Source organism: Pteropus vampyrus, unplaced genomic scaffold (assembly GCF_000151845.1).
Source record: "Pteropus vampyrus isolate Shadow unplaced genomic scaffold, Pvam_2.0 Scaffold156, whole genome shotgun sequence".
Lineage (NCBI taxonomy): Eukaryota > Metazoa > Chordata > Mammalia > Chiroptera > Pteropodidae > Pteropus > Pteropus vampyrus.
The window spans coordinates 1513200-1525824 of NW_011888937.1; the positions used below are offsets into that span (position 1 = coordinate 1513200).

The 12625-nt window shown below is 41.9% G+C and overlaps 1 pseudogene; it reads right to left on the minus strand.

The window, feature by feature from the left end:
• Positions 1-7069: 7069 nt before the first annotated feature.
• On the minus strand, positions 7070-7188 carry LOC111745501 (annotated as a pseudogene).
• Between the last annotated feature and the right edge of the window lie 5437 nt (positions 7189-12625).

A 12625-nucleotide genomic window follows, 5' to 3' on the forward strand; every position in this document is an offset into this window, starting at 1 on the left:
CCCGGCTGTAGGCGCCCTCGCCGCTGGGCCGGGCTGAGCGCGGGCGGCAGGTGCTTCCCGGCGGGGAGCTGCGACTTCAGAGGGGCTCCCGCCCTGGGGCGCATGGCTGCCAGGCCCCTGATGCCGAGGCGAGGCGAGGCCGCGGACCGCCCGGGGACACGTGCTTGCGTTTCCTTTTGAGCCAGCAGCCCTGAGGGGAAAGGCGGCTGACCTCTGGTCGTCTTGGGGTGTTGCCGGGCCGGGTGACTCGCGGTCGCGAGAGGGCGTGGGCGCGGGGGGCGGCCGAGCCTGGCCTCTGGGCTTCAAGGCCGCCTCCTCGGGAACCAACTCCCGTGAAGACTCCGCGCCGGCCAGCCCGGCTGCCCCGCGGGACCCGCGCAAAGTTTGTTCCAGCACCTTGACTCATTTCGACCGCTCTGCTTTGAAAACGTGTGTGTGTGCGCGTGTTCGTGTTCCCTTTTCTCCCGGCTGGTGAACTACTTGAACGTTTTTACCTTTTGCATTTTTACCCTCTTCCCTATCAACTTTGCTTTCAGGCATTAATTCAAATATTTTTATTGCCCGTTACCACGTGTCGATTGGTAACGTGGTTTGGTAGAAATAGATTGTGCTTTGGAGGCAAGACATCTGCCATGGGATTCTGGTTCTGATAACCTCTGTGTAATCTTGGACAAGTTAGTTAACCTTGCCGAGCCTCAATTTCCTTGTCTTTGGTTTTGGTTGTTTTAATTTACTGTTTTATATTTGAAATTGTTTTGATTTTTTTCCCCCATAAAATAGAACGGTGTCCCTAGGCTAAGCCTACTGAAATTAGATTCTTAGGTACTGCTCGCTTTAGGGTTACTCTGAATGTCCACCATTACCAGTTGTGTGACCTGGGGCAAATGACTTAGCTTCCCTGTGCTTTGACGTCCCCTTCTTCAAAATGAGCATGATTACAGATGATAATATGTTAATAATGATATTAACAAGTAGATACTTGGAGGATTAAACACTGAAATGTATATAAAATATGTAGCTCAGGACACAGTAAAAAATAATTTGTTACATATTTCTTTAAATCTGGTTTTAAGATACTTCCTGATTTCAAAGATATTAAAAAGCTTGTCTTAAATAGGTATTAGGGTCACTCATATCTACCTGAGGGCTGTGTTTGGTTTTAACTAGTGATAAACTAGGTAGCAGCCAGACTAAGGTTTAAACAAACTGGGATTTAAATAAGAATTTTGTCACTAGAAATGTTTCTCTTGCGTATATGGAGCTTTTTGGTCTAAATTCATTCCAGCGCAGCTGTTGAAGAAGTCCTTCCAGGACATAATTGGGGTTTGGTGGAATAGAGAACTAGACTTCAAACAAGCCTAGCTAATGATTACTGCATGTATTACCTGTGCCCAGCGTCTTTCTAAGCATTTTACAGTATTCGTGTATGTGGTCCTGGGTACCAAACATTGATTTCTTGGGCTGTAAAAGTGATGACAACACTCCACAGTCTTGTGATGAGTAGATGATCCTTGCAAATACATTAAGTCATAGGCATTATTACTACTACAGTCAGATACAATGCTGGAGGTAGGAGAGCCGACAAAAATATAGAACTCCAGGAAGGAATAAAAGTATGGAGGTTTAGTTTGTTTCATTTTGGGGAGTTGTTAACTAATCCTGTTAAGGAGAGCCAGCAGATAACTGTCTAAATCTCAAGGGACAAGCAGATCTCTGACAGTTATTTCATTGTTACCAATCAGGCAAAAGTAAGAAAATGAAGAAAGTGGCTAAATATTTTTTTCCTGTTTGAATAAAAGTAAGCAGGAATATTATGGTGATTTGTGATTTCTTGACTAGAAAAAAAAATTTCTTCAATTTATAACACCTTGCTTGCCATACTACTACATGGGCGATTTGATTTCCAAAATGATTAAATACTCATACCAAGTTGTCCATCAAATTCTATTCTCCATAAATGTTTCCTTCTGTCCTATCCTCTGCCTGTACCTCCTTGAATTCTTTCTTCTGTATCCTTGCCTCACCCTTCTGAAAGTTTGGTCGTCCAGGGTCCTCAAGATTCTTTAAGAGTCAGTAAGGTACTAGGGTTTTCTTGTGTACTTCAAACAGCATATTTCTCCAATAGATTGAATGTTGAAGCAGATAAGAGAATCTAGCTATCTTCAATTAAGTCAAAATTAAAGGTATTTGCAAAAATGTGTCACACTTCTTAATTCTTTTGTTTTGAAAATGTTTCTTAATATTTGTTACTAAGAAATAAGCTTATTTGAAAAGGATTTTTCAGTTTAAATTTCTAATATAAAAATCAATAGATAAAATACACATTTAAAAAAGTTCTTTGGAGTCTTCAATAATTTTTAAGAGCATAAAGGTATTCTGAGACCAAAAAGTTTGAAAATCTCTGCATTAGAAACTTACAGCCCCCTCATTGTTCAAATGGGAAATGATAATGATGCTGACATTTAAGTAGTGCTCTGGTACATGAGGCAGGCCTGTTATAAGCACTTTAGTTGTGGGTGCTATTATATCTTTATTACTCAAAAGGTAAGTAAGACACAGAAGATAATTGACGTGGCCACATACTTAGTCATTGGTAGAGCCAGGATTTGAGCCCCCATGTGTTCCAGAGGCCCTGGTGTTAACCACAATTCTGACACCTCCCTGGAGGCCTAGAAAAGGTCAGAAAGACTCATGTGCTATCTGGTTACCTCTTCCCTCTGCTCTCCACCAACCTCACAGTCACTATGCAAGGAACATCCCCAACTTGCCTTGAGCTTGCTTGACAGTTTTCATTTCAAATTCTGCCACTAGATATTTTCAAGCATGGCCTTGCAATGCCTTGATTTCAAATCTAACCATGTGCACCTGCCCTTAAAGCACCCATTCCTCTATCCTGACCATACCAGGGCTCTAATATATGACTTAGAGATTTATGGTAATTTATTATTTTTCCAGTTTTACTCTACCACTGAATCTAGTCTTTTACTTTTTTAGTACCTCAATCCCTTGATCATTCCACTGGGCCTTTTTTTTCCCCCTTTTAAGCCCATTTTCTTCCTGACCAATTGGTGCCCTATGATTAACTCAAACTTCTCATTCGTAACCAACTCTAGGTGTACCAGCTTTGCAAACTCTCAATCCTGAATCAATTGCCTGACTCAATTTCTCCCCACCTACATCTTTTTGAGGTGCAGAACATAGTGGGGAAAAAAATGATGGAAACATAGATTGCCTGGGATGGGATGGGGAGACGGGGAGGGGGCAGCTGCTACAAATTTTAGTAAGTCTAACTGCAGTTGTATCAGTACTATTGAGCAATCGTTATCTTTGCTCAGCGCCCTCTACCATACTCGGATTATAAACCTTCACCACTTGGCTATAACTGCTTACTCATTACCTTATAATGCACAGAGAGTAAAATTCGAAAAGCAAGAACTTCCCTTTCCTATTATGATACTCCAAAGTAACTGCTATATGTGTTGTATCCTGATGCCTCTGCCCTCACTCCCAAAAGAACTGTGATGTCCCTCTTCCAGTCTGATCCTACTTCTCTGCTTATGATCCCACTTCATCCTATCTGGGATCATGCTCCTTCAGCCATCTCCTTAACATCTGTACTCCAATCACTCAGCGTCTGCTGGTTCATATTTCTCTTGGCCGAAAAAACATTCCTTCAGCCCTGCATTCCATCTAGTGACTGCCCTATTGTCTCTTTCTCTTTATAGTCAAGCTTGAAAGAATTTTCACTCTTCTTCAGCTTCATAACCTGATTTATCTGATTGCTTGGCTTTTGATGCTGTGGGCTACTCATTTTCCATGTTTATCTTCCCTCCCATGTTTGTGTTCTTCCTTGAAGCCCCTGTTGGGTTGAGAGCAGTCACCATCAACTTAGTAACCCAAGATGAAACCCCACTCTCGTCCTAGACTTCCCTCCCACTTTTCTCCCATGGCCAGTCACCAATGAATTTTACCCACTGAACATTCGTCAGGTTCACCCCTTTCCATTTCCGAGGCCACCAAACCATTCCAGGCTGCTACCATCTTTCCTCAAGACTCAGAGTGATCTTGGCTCTTCATCAATCATACTCCCCCTTCCGTTGTCCTTTGTAACCTCCAGTTAGCTTTTTTTCCTTTTTAATTAAAATTTTAAAACCATAAAAGTGATACATGCTCATTGGAGAAATTTTGGACAATATAGAAAAACATAAAAAAATAAAAATCACTCATAACCTTACCCAGAGATAAATATCCTTATATCTTGATGTGTTTCCTTTCAAGAGTTATTCAGAATCACAAATTGGATCATATTATTCCACTGCTTAAAACCCTTCAAAGAGGCCCACTGTTAACACTCATCTCTTACAGACTATAACTCGAATTCTTACCAAACTCTAAAGTCCTTGCTTCTACTTTTCCAGCTAGTCTCTTGCCACCCACCATGTGATCTTAGATGGATTGCCCTGGCTGCAGTGTGGTCTCCTTTCCTGCTTCACAGCCTTTGCATTTGCTTCTCTGGAATGCCTGCACCTGATTCTTCAAATAACAGGCTTCAGAAGCTTCTCCTGACCACTCCACCCACTTTTTAAAAATCTTTTTATTTTCTCAATATTTATTCACATGAATTGTTACAACCATTCTAGGACAAGATTTCAAGAGCCGTAGTCTTGCCCATTCTTCGACACTGCAATGCTATTTCAACTCATTTAGTTTATTGAAATCATGATTGATATATGCAAAGATTTAGATACATGGATATTTATCACAGTGTTCTTTTTAATATTTAAAATTGAAGACAAACTTAGCAAATTATGGTTTATCCAAACCTAAAGCAGCTAGAAATATATTTGTGGTACATTTTCAGTAAAAAAAAAAAAAAAAGAGGGTTCAAACACACTGATCCTTTTCTAAATGATGTAAATATAGCCTGATACCATTTTTGTTTATTAATAACACAAGTATGTAAAGACTGGGTGGATATCAGACTCTTTAGGGTTCAATATGGACAGTTTATGTTATTTGTTCGATTTATACATATCCACAGAGGACACAAGAATGAGGTGTTTACATTCTAATGAAAAAATTAATTGTTATTGTGATAAATGTTAAAAGTTTATAGTGTGGATGTAAAGGACCTCTTCCCCCTTAGTTTTGAAATTTTCTATAATGAACGTGTACTATTTTCATAGCCCTTTTGTTTAGTTCTTCCTTTGTTTTATGTTAAGAGAGCCTTGGCATTGACATAAATGGGAAGTAAAAGGTGGTAAGTGAAGGAGAGTCCAGAGTGAAGAGAACATTTCTGATTGTTTTTGGAATGGGAGAGATTCCAGTGTGTTAGAGGCTTAGGGGAACATTGTGTGTGAGTGCGTGCGTGTCCCTGTCTGTGTACATGTGGGGCAGGGGGAAGGATGGAGGAGTGAGGAGGAGCCCAGACGTGGTTCATTTTCACCAGGAGGCAAGACACCTCATTCTCTGCTGATAGTCTTCAATAGAGATAGAGCAGGAAGCTGTGGCAGTCTTGCCTCATATCCTTTATTTTCTCATAGTGGAAGGTAGGGTCATGCTATTTTGTGCCTCTATGCCTAGTAAGTTTCTACCCCTTCCTGCTTTAAAAATCAGCTGTAGACTCCTGCCTTTCTGAACCATTTCCTGACACCCACCCCACCCCACCCCCACCCCCCCGCCCCGCACCTTCTAGTGTGCTGGGGCCACTTCTAGTAGAATTACCTCGTTGGAGTTTGGGGGAGGGGAGAGCACTTGCTAAGCCTTCAGAGTCCTTGAACATTCAGATTTACTGGATCAATTTCTGAGGGGTAGAGTCAAAGGATCTGCGTTTGAAAGAACACCCATGGGGATCCTGATGGTGAAATAATGTTGGAAAACCACCCCACTTAGTGCTCCCCGTTCATTTTACTGTTCTCCCTCACTGCAATTAAACTACCTCTTCCCCTACCGTGCTGCCCTTGGGATGGAGTGTCTCTCCATTTACGTACTTTTAGTACGGTCTTGCACTTGGCTATCACAGGGAGCTTTGGGTGCTTAGCTGTGAAATGAATGATGTGTCTGAAACTGGAACCCAGGTGTTCTGATCCCCAAATCTACAATTTTTCCTATCACATCATGTTTTATTTCCATAAGCTGCTGAATTCTTTGTGAAAGCATTTCCTGCTTCAACTATGCCTAAAAATCTTACGCCACAAATCCACATAGAAAGATTCTGGAAAGAACGGGATTTATGGAGGGTCTGTTGCTCTAAAGGAAGTCGGAAAATGAGGCCCCCCAAAAAGGGAAATAAGTAGAATCAACGCAAAATGGATGAGCAGGCCCCTGCCAGCCTGCATCAATTCTAAGTGTGTTGCCTGTCTCTCCCAAACCCAGCAAGGAGTTAAAACATACTCCGGAAAAGAGCCCTGGAATGTGTAACAATAAAGTGGGTAATCGGAGGTAAACTCAGAACAGAAGGCTTTTGTGTGGCTTGCACGGAGAAAGTATAGTGTATCTCTCACACTATCCAAGGATAAAGATGGTCTGATATTTTTGGCTAGCACTGTTAATTTAGAACTAGTCCAAAAAACTGCCAATTCATCTTAGGAGAAATGGGTATATCTCCTAAGAACAGCTTATCTCTTTAATCAACATCTTTATTAAGTACCTCCCATAGGTCAGGAGCTGTACTAGCTGCTGGAGGTGTGATATTGGGTACAACAGGCACAGTACTTGCCTTAAAGAGTCATAGTATTGTTCTTAGGACTCATCCAATTCCCAGCCTATAATTTGATATAATTTGTGAATTTGGCTGGCAGAGCACAGGATTTTGAGCAAATGACCAGAGCCAATTATTTTTCCAGTTAGGTCTCCCATTCTCACACTAGATAATTTTCTAGTTTTGAGTCACTTATGACTTGGGCGAGTGTAAAACAGTTGTTAAAATTTAACTGTTTTAAAGATTTTATTTTATTTTATTTTATTTTATTTTATTTTATTTTATTTTAGGAGAGGCAACCCTTGGTTGACCTCACAGATTGCAAGGACCTTGTTAGCTTACAATCCCTTATTTTTTTTTTATTTTTTATGCCTATAGCACCTGTTTTTCCTAGGTGGTCTCCTATCCAAGTACTAACCAGGCCCGACCCTGCTTAGCTTCCAAGATCAAATGGGATTTGGCTTGTTCAGGGTAGCATGGCTGTAGACTATTTTAAAGATCTTGCTGGCTTTATTCAATGATTCATGAATCAGGCAGCAACCAATTTAGCAGATAGGAAGGAGCCCTGAGGAGCTGTGTGAAATGAAAGACTTATAGGCAAAAAGAAGAGGGAACAAAAACGTTACACTAGACAAAAAAGCAGATTGGTTATTACAAGGTCACTTTCTTTTAAGGGATGACAGGGGGTCTATCAGGCAGGTGACCTAACTAGAGCTGATTAGGTGATTCTTGATTGATGGGTTTAAGATTCCATTTCTTAAAATAAAAAAATTTTAAAAAGATTCCATTCCTGGGAGAGCTGAAACTGTAAGTTCCAGTTTGGTGATGTGAAGCTTATATAAGTGACTTCATTTTGGGCTGGTTGTCTTTAACAGTCAATTCTGTGGAGTTTGATTTGGGCTGGACAAATGAATACAAAGCTAGGCCTGGTAATGAGCTCCACAGACTTCTGCACACTGGGAAGTCCTGCCAACCATGAGCGGCCTGCCTTCACTGCTCAGTTACTGTATTGCTTTAGTCCTATCTCTAGCCTCATTAGGGTTGGTGTGTCCTTTCCTGCCCTAATGGCCCACTGAGAGGCTTCTTGGAGCATTGAATTCTTAGATGTGTTGAATTCCAAAGAGCTTGAGTCTGCAGAAATCATAGGGCCCAGGGTTAATTTTAAAGGAAAAGGGAACAGGGGTAGCTCATGGTAAGTAGAAAAGAGTGGACATAATGGGAAAAGACTTTGGATTGGCCACATCGTGACTTGGAGAGCAGCCCCCACATTCTTAGTTCCCTGAGAGCCCAAACTTAGCCCCTGGTAATTCCCCAGAATAGAGTTTAACAGACCTGGCTCTGAAAAACATTCACTCAAGATGGATCTAGGTTTGGGGGCCTAAGGCTTACATATCTCTGAGGGGCAACTCTAAAGAAATGAATACAAAATTAGACACAGGGACTCAATGCTAGAGGGTAAAAATATCAGGCGTCTGTGATCCAAAGGATCAGAGGGCCCTCTCTGGATGCTTAGAGAAAAGGAGGCAGAGGTGAGAACAACTTCAGTGTTTTACTTCCTTGATCTTATTAATAAACCGTACATCCTTTTCTTCATCCTCCACATCCAATGGTAGGTTTAAACACTAGACTTTGAGCTGCTCAAGTACAGGAATCACATTTCATTCATCTGTGAATCCCCAGTACTTCACACATAGCATAAACAAAATATTTGTTGGATGGATGGATGGATGGATGGATGGATGGATGGATGGATGGATGGATGGATGGATGGACAGATGGACTGACTAGTGAGTGAATTATCTCAGGCACAGACTGACAGCTCTGTATATCTCCCTCTTCTTTCCTTCTTGTCTGCCTTCAGGAGGTAGCATTGGAATAACAAAAGAGCATGAGCTCTAGAATCAGACCTGACTCTTCGCCATTGCCATACACTAGCCATATGATCCTGAGCAAATTGCCCAACATCTCAGCCTCAGTTTCCTTATTTGTAAAATGCAACCCATAATACCTCACCTAAAAGGTTGTAAGAATCAGTAATACTGTTTGTAAAATGCTTGATATGTGGTAGGTCTCAATAAGTGGTAGCATTCATATTATTACTTTTATTCAGGGTTAGGTAAACTTCAGCCCATGGGCCAAGTCTGGCTTCCATTGCCTTTTTTTGTAAATAAAGTTTTATTGGAATACAGTCGTGCGTATTTGTTATACATGGCTGGTTTTGTGCTGCAGTGGCTGAGTTGAGGAGTTGTAACAGAGACTTTATAGTAAACAAAGCCTAAAATATTTACCATCTGTCCCTTTACAGAAAAAGTTTGCCGGCCTCTGATTTAGGCCTTCATCACTTTACTCAGTTGCCTTCTGACTGGCCTCCTAGCCTCTGGCCTTCTTCCCATTCTGTTCTCTCTCTACCCTGCAGCTAGTTGGTTTTCTAAAATGTATAACCCATAAGGGTTTTGCTCAAAAAACCTTTTTTGGCTCATTTTCTGCAACTCTAGTGTATTTTAATGGTTTGTCACTGTCTGGCCCCAATCTTCTTCTGTAGCTTCATCTCTTCCCACACACCTTTGTTTCCTGCACTCTGGCCACATCAGACCGCAGAGCGGGTCAGTGGCTTGTGCAGCTCTGTTACTCTGCACCACAGCCCTTCTCTAGAATGTCCCTTTCTCTGTTCTCTGCTGCTGCAATCGGCTTCACCTCCCCAAGCCTCTCTGTGAAGCCTGTTCTGATCCTCTTATGCTGCAATAAAAAACAACTTCAAAATCTCAGTGACTTACAACTACAAATAAGTTTAACAAAGAACAACACATATACAAGTGGCCCACTCCTGGAGTGCTTGCTCAACAAGTATCTATGTTTTTCTTCATCCCAAGAATAGGAAAAACAAAGACAGCTTACCTTTTTCTTCATAATATGCTCACAGCGACTAAATTACCTTATTAACAGATAACTTATAATTTGACCAAAAACAAATGCTTTTGTGTAGAGGTGTTACCGGTCCAAAGTTTGTGTGCCCGATACTTCAAAACGCCAAAAGAAAATGTCAGTTTGGTTAAAAAAAAAAGAAAAAAAGTTTTATTGATCGAGAAGGCGCCAAATGATATAGGAACTCTATTCAGTAGTTCCTCAAATCCATCTTGAGAAAGTTCAGAGTTCAGGCTTCTTTTAGGGAGAAGGGGGAATGGGAGGGGCTGTTTTTGTAAAACAAACCACCAGCAGAATTCTCCTAATGATTAGCAGCATGTCTATATGCAAGACAAAGCAGGAGCTATTAGCCTGAAAGTCAGGGAAACAATGCAGGCTTGAACAAGGAGTCAGAGAGACTGAATATTTCACTCTGTTACAAAAGCGGCTGATAAATAATTATGAAAGAAGAACTTCCTTTAAGGAAGAAAGAATAGAAAGTCTGAGGAGATGAACTGTAATTACAGAGTTGTGGGGGCACAAAAACCAATTTTTCTCCTGTCTTTTTAAGTTCTGACTGGGCTAATAAATTAACATGAGATAGATTAACAGGAGAAAATGTCCAAAATTTATTACGGCTATATGCTTGGAGGTGCCATAGAATATGAGACCTGAAGCCACATTAGGCGGTTAAGGTTTATGTGCCATTTTGGACAAAGGAGAAGAGGGGCAAAGTTCTGAGATTTCAAAGGAAAAGCTGGCAATTTCACAAGTAGATGAGAATGAGCAAATATGTGGTAAACAAATTCTTGCTGGCCCACCCAGAAACAAAGGGACACAGAGAGAAGAATAACAAATAGGCTCTGCTAGTTTTCTCTTTATCTGCCATAGTCAGTTTATATTATGAGGCTAAGGTCATGCTCCCTTCCTTTAAGCAGGCTTTTCTATCTGAATTCTTTTACGCAGGTAAGAGGGAGGGTCAAAGATTCTTTCTGAGTCTTTTATTTCTTAGTAAGTAAATTAAAATCAATATCCCAAAAGACATATTTTGCGGTGGCAAAACTGGTCCCCCTCAGAGTCATGCTTAGAACTGCTTTTGCCCACAGTAAGTGCTGAAAAAGCACTAACTCTTACACCTGAAACTAATATAAAATAATATCGAATATCGACTATAATTGAAAAATAAAAATTAATTAAAAAAGAAACTCTGACTCATTGGTAGGCCCACTGCTGCTTTCGCTAACGAGTTCTTGACCAGTCCTTCCTGAGGCAGGGAGTGTGGGAGCATCCTCAGCAGGGGAGTGCAGTCGAATGAGGAAGGAGGACCCAGTTTCTGTCTGAACCAGAGCGGTTCAGCCACGCTTGACCGTGCTCCAAGTGGTTCCGGGAGTTTCTCTAGGGCTGTCTGTCTCTATTCTGAATCACTTGCTTTATCATGTGCATCTCATCCTAGAGACATCTAGTCCTTGTCACGCATCCTAATACTTAGTTTCTGCCCAGTGCCTTAAGACTGACTTTTGGAAAGAGTCTGCTAGGCTTGCCCTTAGCTTTTCCCTGGATGCTGTAGACCCTGAGATAAGATTCATTTAATACGAACCCCGAAAACGAATTTATCTGCTAGATGGACTTCCTGTGGTCAACTGAGGGCCCAAATTTTATGACTAATGAGAGCCTAGTGGGGGCCCCTCAGGTGCTCTGTTCCGGTTCCGGGAAGAAACTTAGACTGAGTCTTGATTTCTCTCACTCTGCCCACTTGTTTGCATGTCTGAGTCAAAAACTGCAGGGAAACCGAGGTTTCGTCTTCTACCAATGGACTGCGATCTTCCCCACCCAATCTGAATTGTGCAAATGGTATCCTTGTTTGCATCTATACCGACCAATCAGAACTGAACTATTTGGATACATCATTTACATAAAACACACCTAATTCGGAACATGAGTGGGAACTTTGGATATAAAAGGTGGCTTCCCCTTTGTCTCTGCAGGAACACAATTTAGATTGCTTCCTGAATCTGAGTCTCCTTTTGCTCAAATAAATGCTTTTTATTCTATATTACAGTCCAAAATTAATTTTGGTTTACAAGGCCATCCTGTTATCTCCTTTAGAATCTTCTTCCGCAGCCCATTGGCCCATCTTCATTCTAGGGAGCCCTGTGTCAATCTCTGAATTGTGTTGCTGCTTCTCCGACTTTTGCTTTATATGCTGGCCCCAGGAGTCTATGGCCTAGGGACACCCACTGAGCCTACATCTCATTTCAGAAATCATCACTTGCCCTGCCCATGGTCCCCATCCCCGAGCTTGGCTTTTTGTTTTGGCTTCTGCTGTTTTGTCCTGCTCTCTTCTTTGCCCTCCTTGTGGGTTAGATCTTTGACTCAGCACCACCCAGATCATTGGTGCCTGCCCTTGTTCTCCTAGGCACTGCCCTATCAGTAACCTATGGGGGAACCAGGTGTGGAAACCTATAGTGGCACCAGCCCTGCCCTCCATGTCCAGATCCGAGCCCCAGTCTTACTTCATGAGCAGCCTCAAGAGCTCTTGATGGAGACTGCGATTAAATTGACCATGTTTTGAGGAATTAGGTGTTGTAGCGCCAGCCCCTCTACAGGATGTTGAAGATTGTCCCCTTGGGAACCCACTTCCCACTCTGATTTCTTTTCTAATCCCAGTCTGCAACCCGGTTCCTGATTTTGAGCTTCGCCTTGTTTCTCTGTTGCTGGGCACCATCCCAGGCTATCATCTACCAGGGTTCTGAGTTTTTGATTCTTTAAAACACAGTGCCCTGTGCTCTCTGTAACGCTGCTGCCCACCATCCCAATGCTGAGGCCACCTCTTCAGAACTCTATTGGGGAGACCTCAAGGACCACTGGTCGGGAAGTATAAATAGTGGCTCCTCCCATCCAATAAAGCTTATTCACTTATGTAAAGCAGTGTAGTCTGGCCCAGAGTCAGCCTACATAAGTGTTACTTATTGTTACTATTGTTGCTATCACAGTATAATTAAAGTAGGCAAGGTGTGGCCCCCC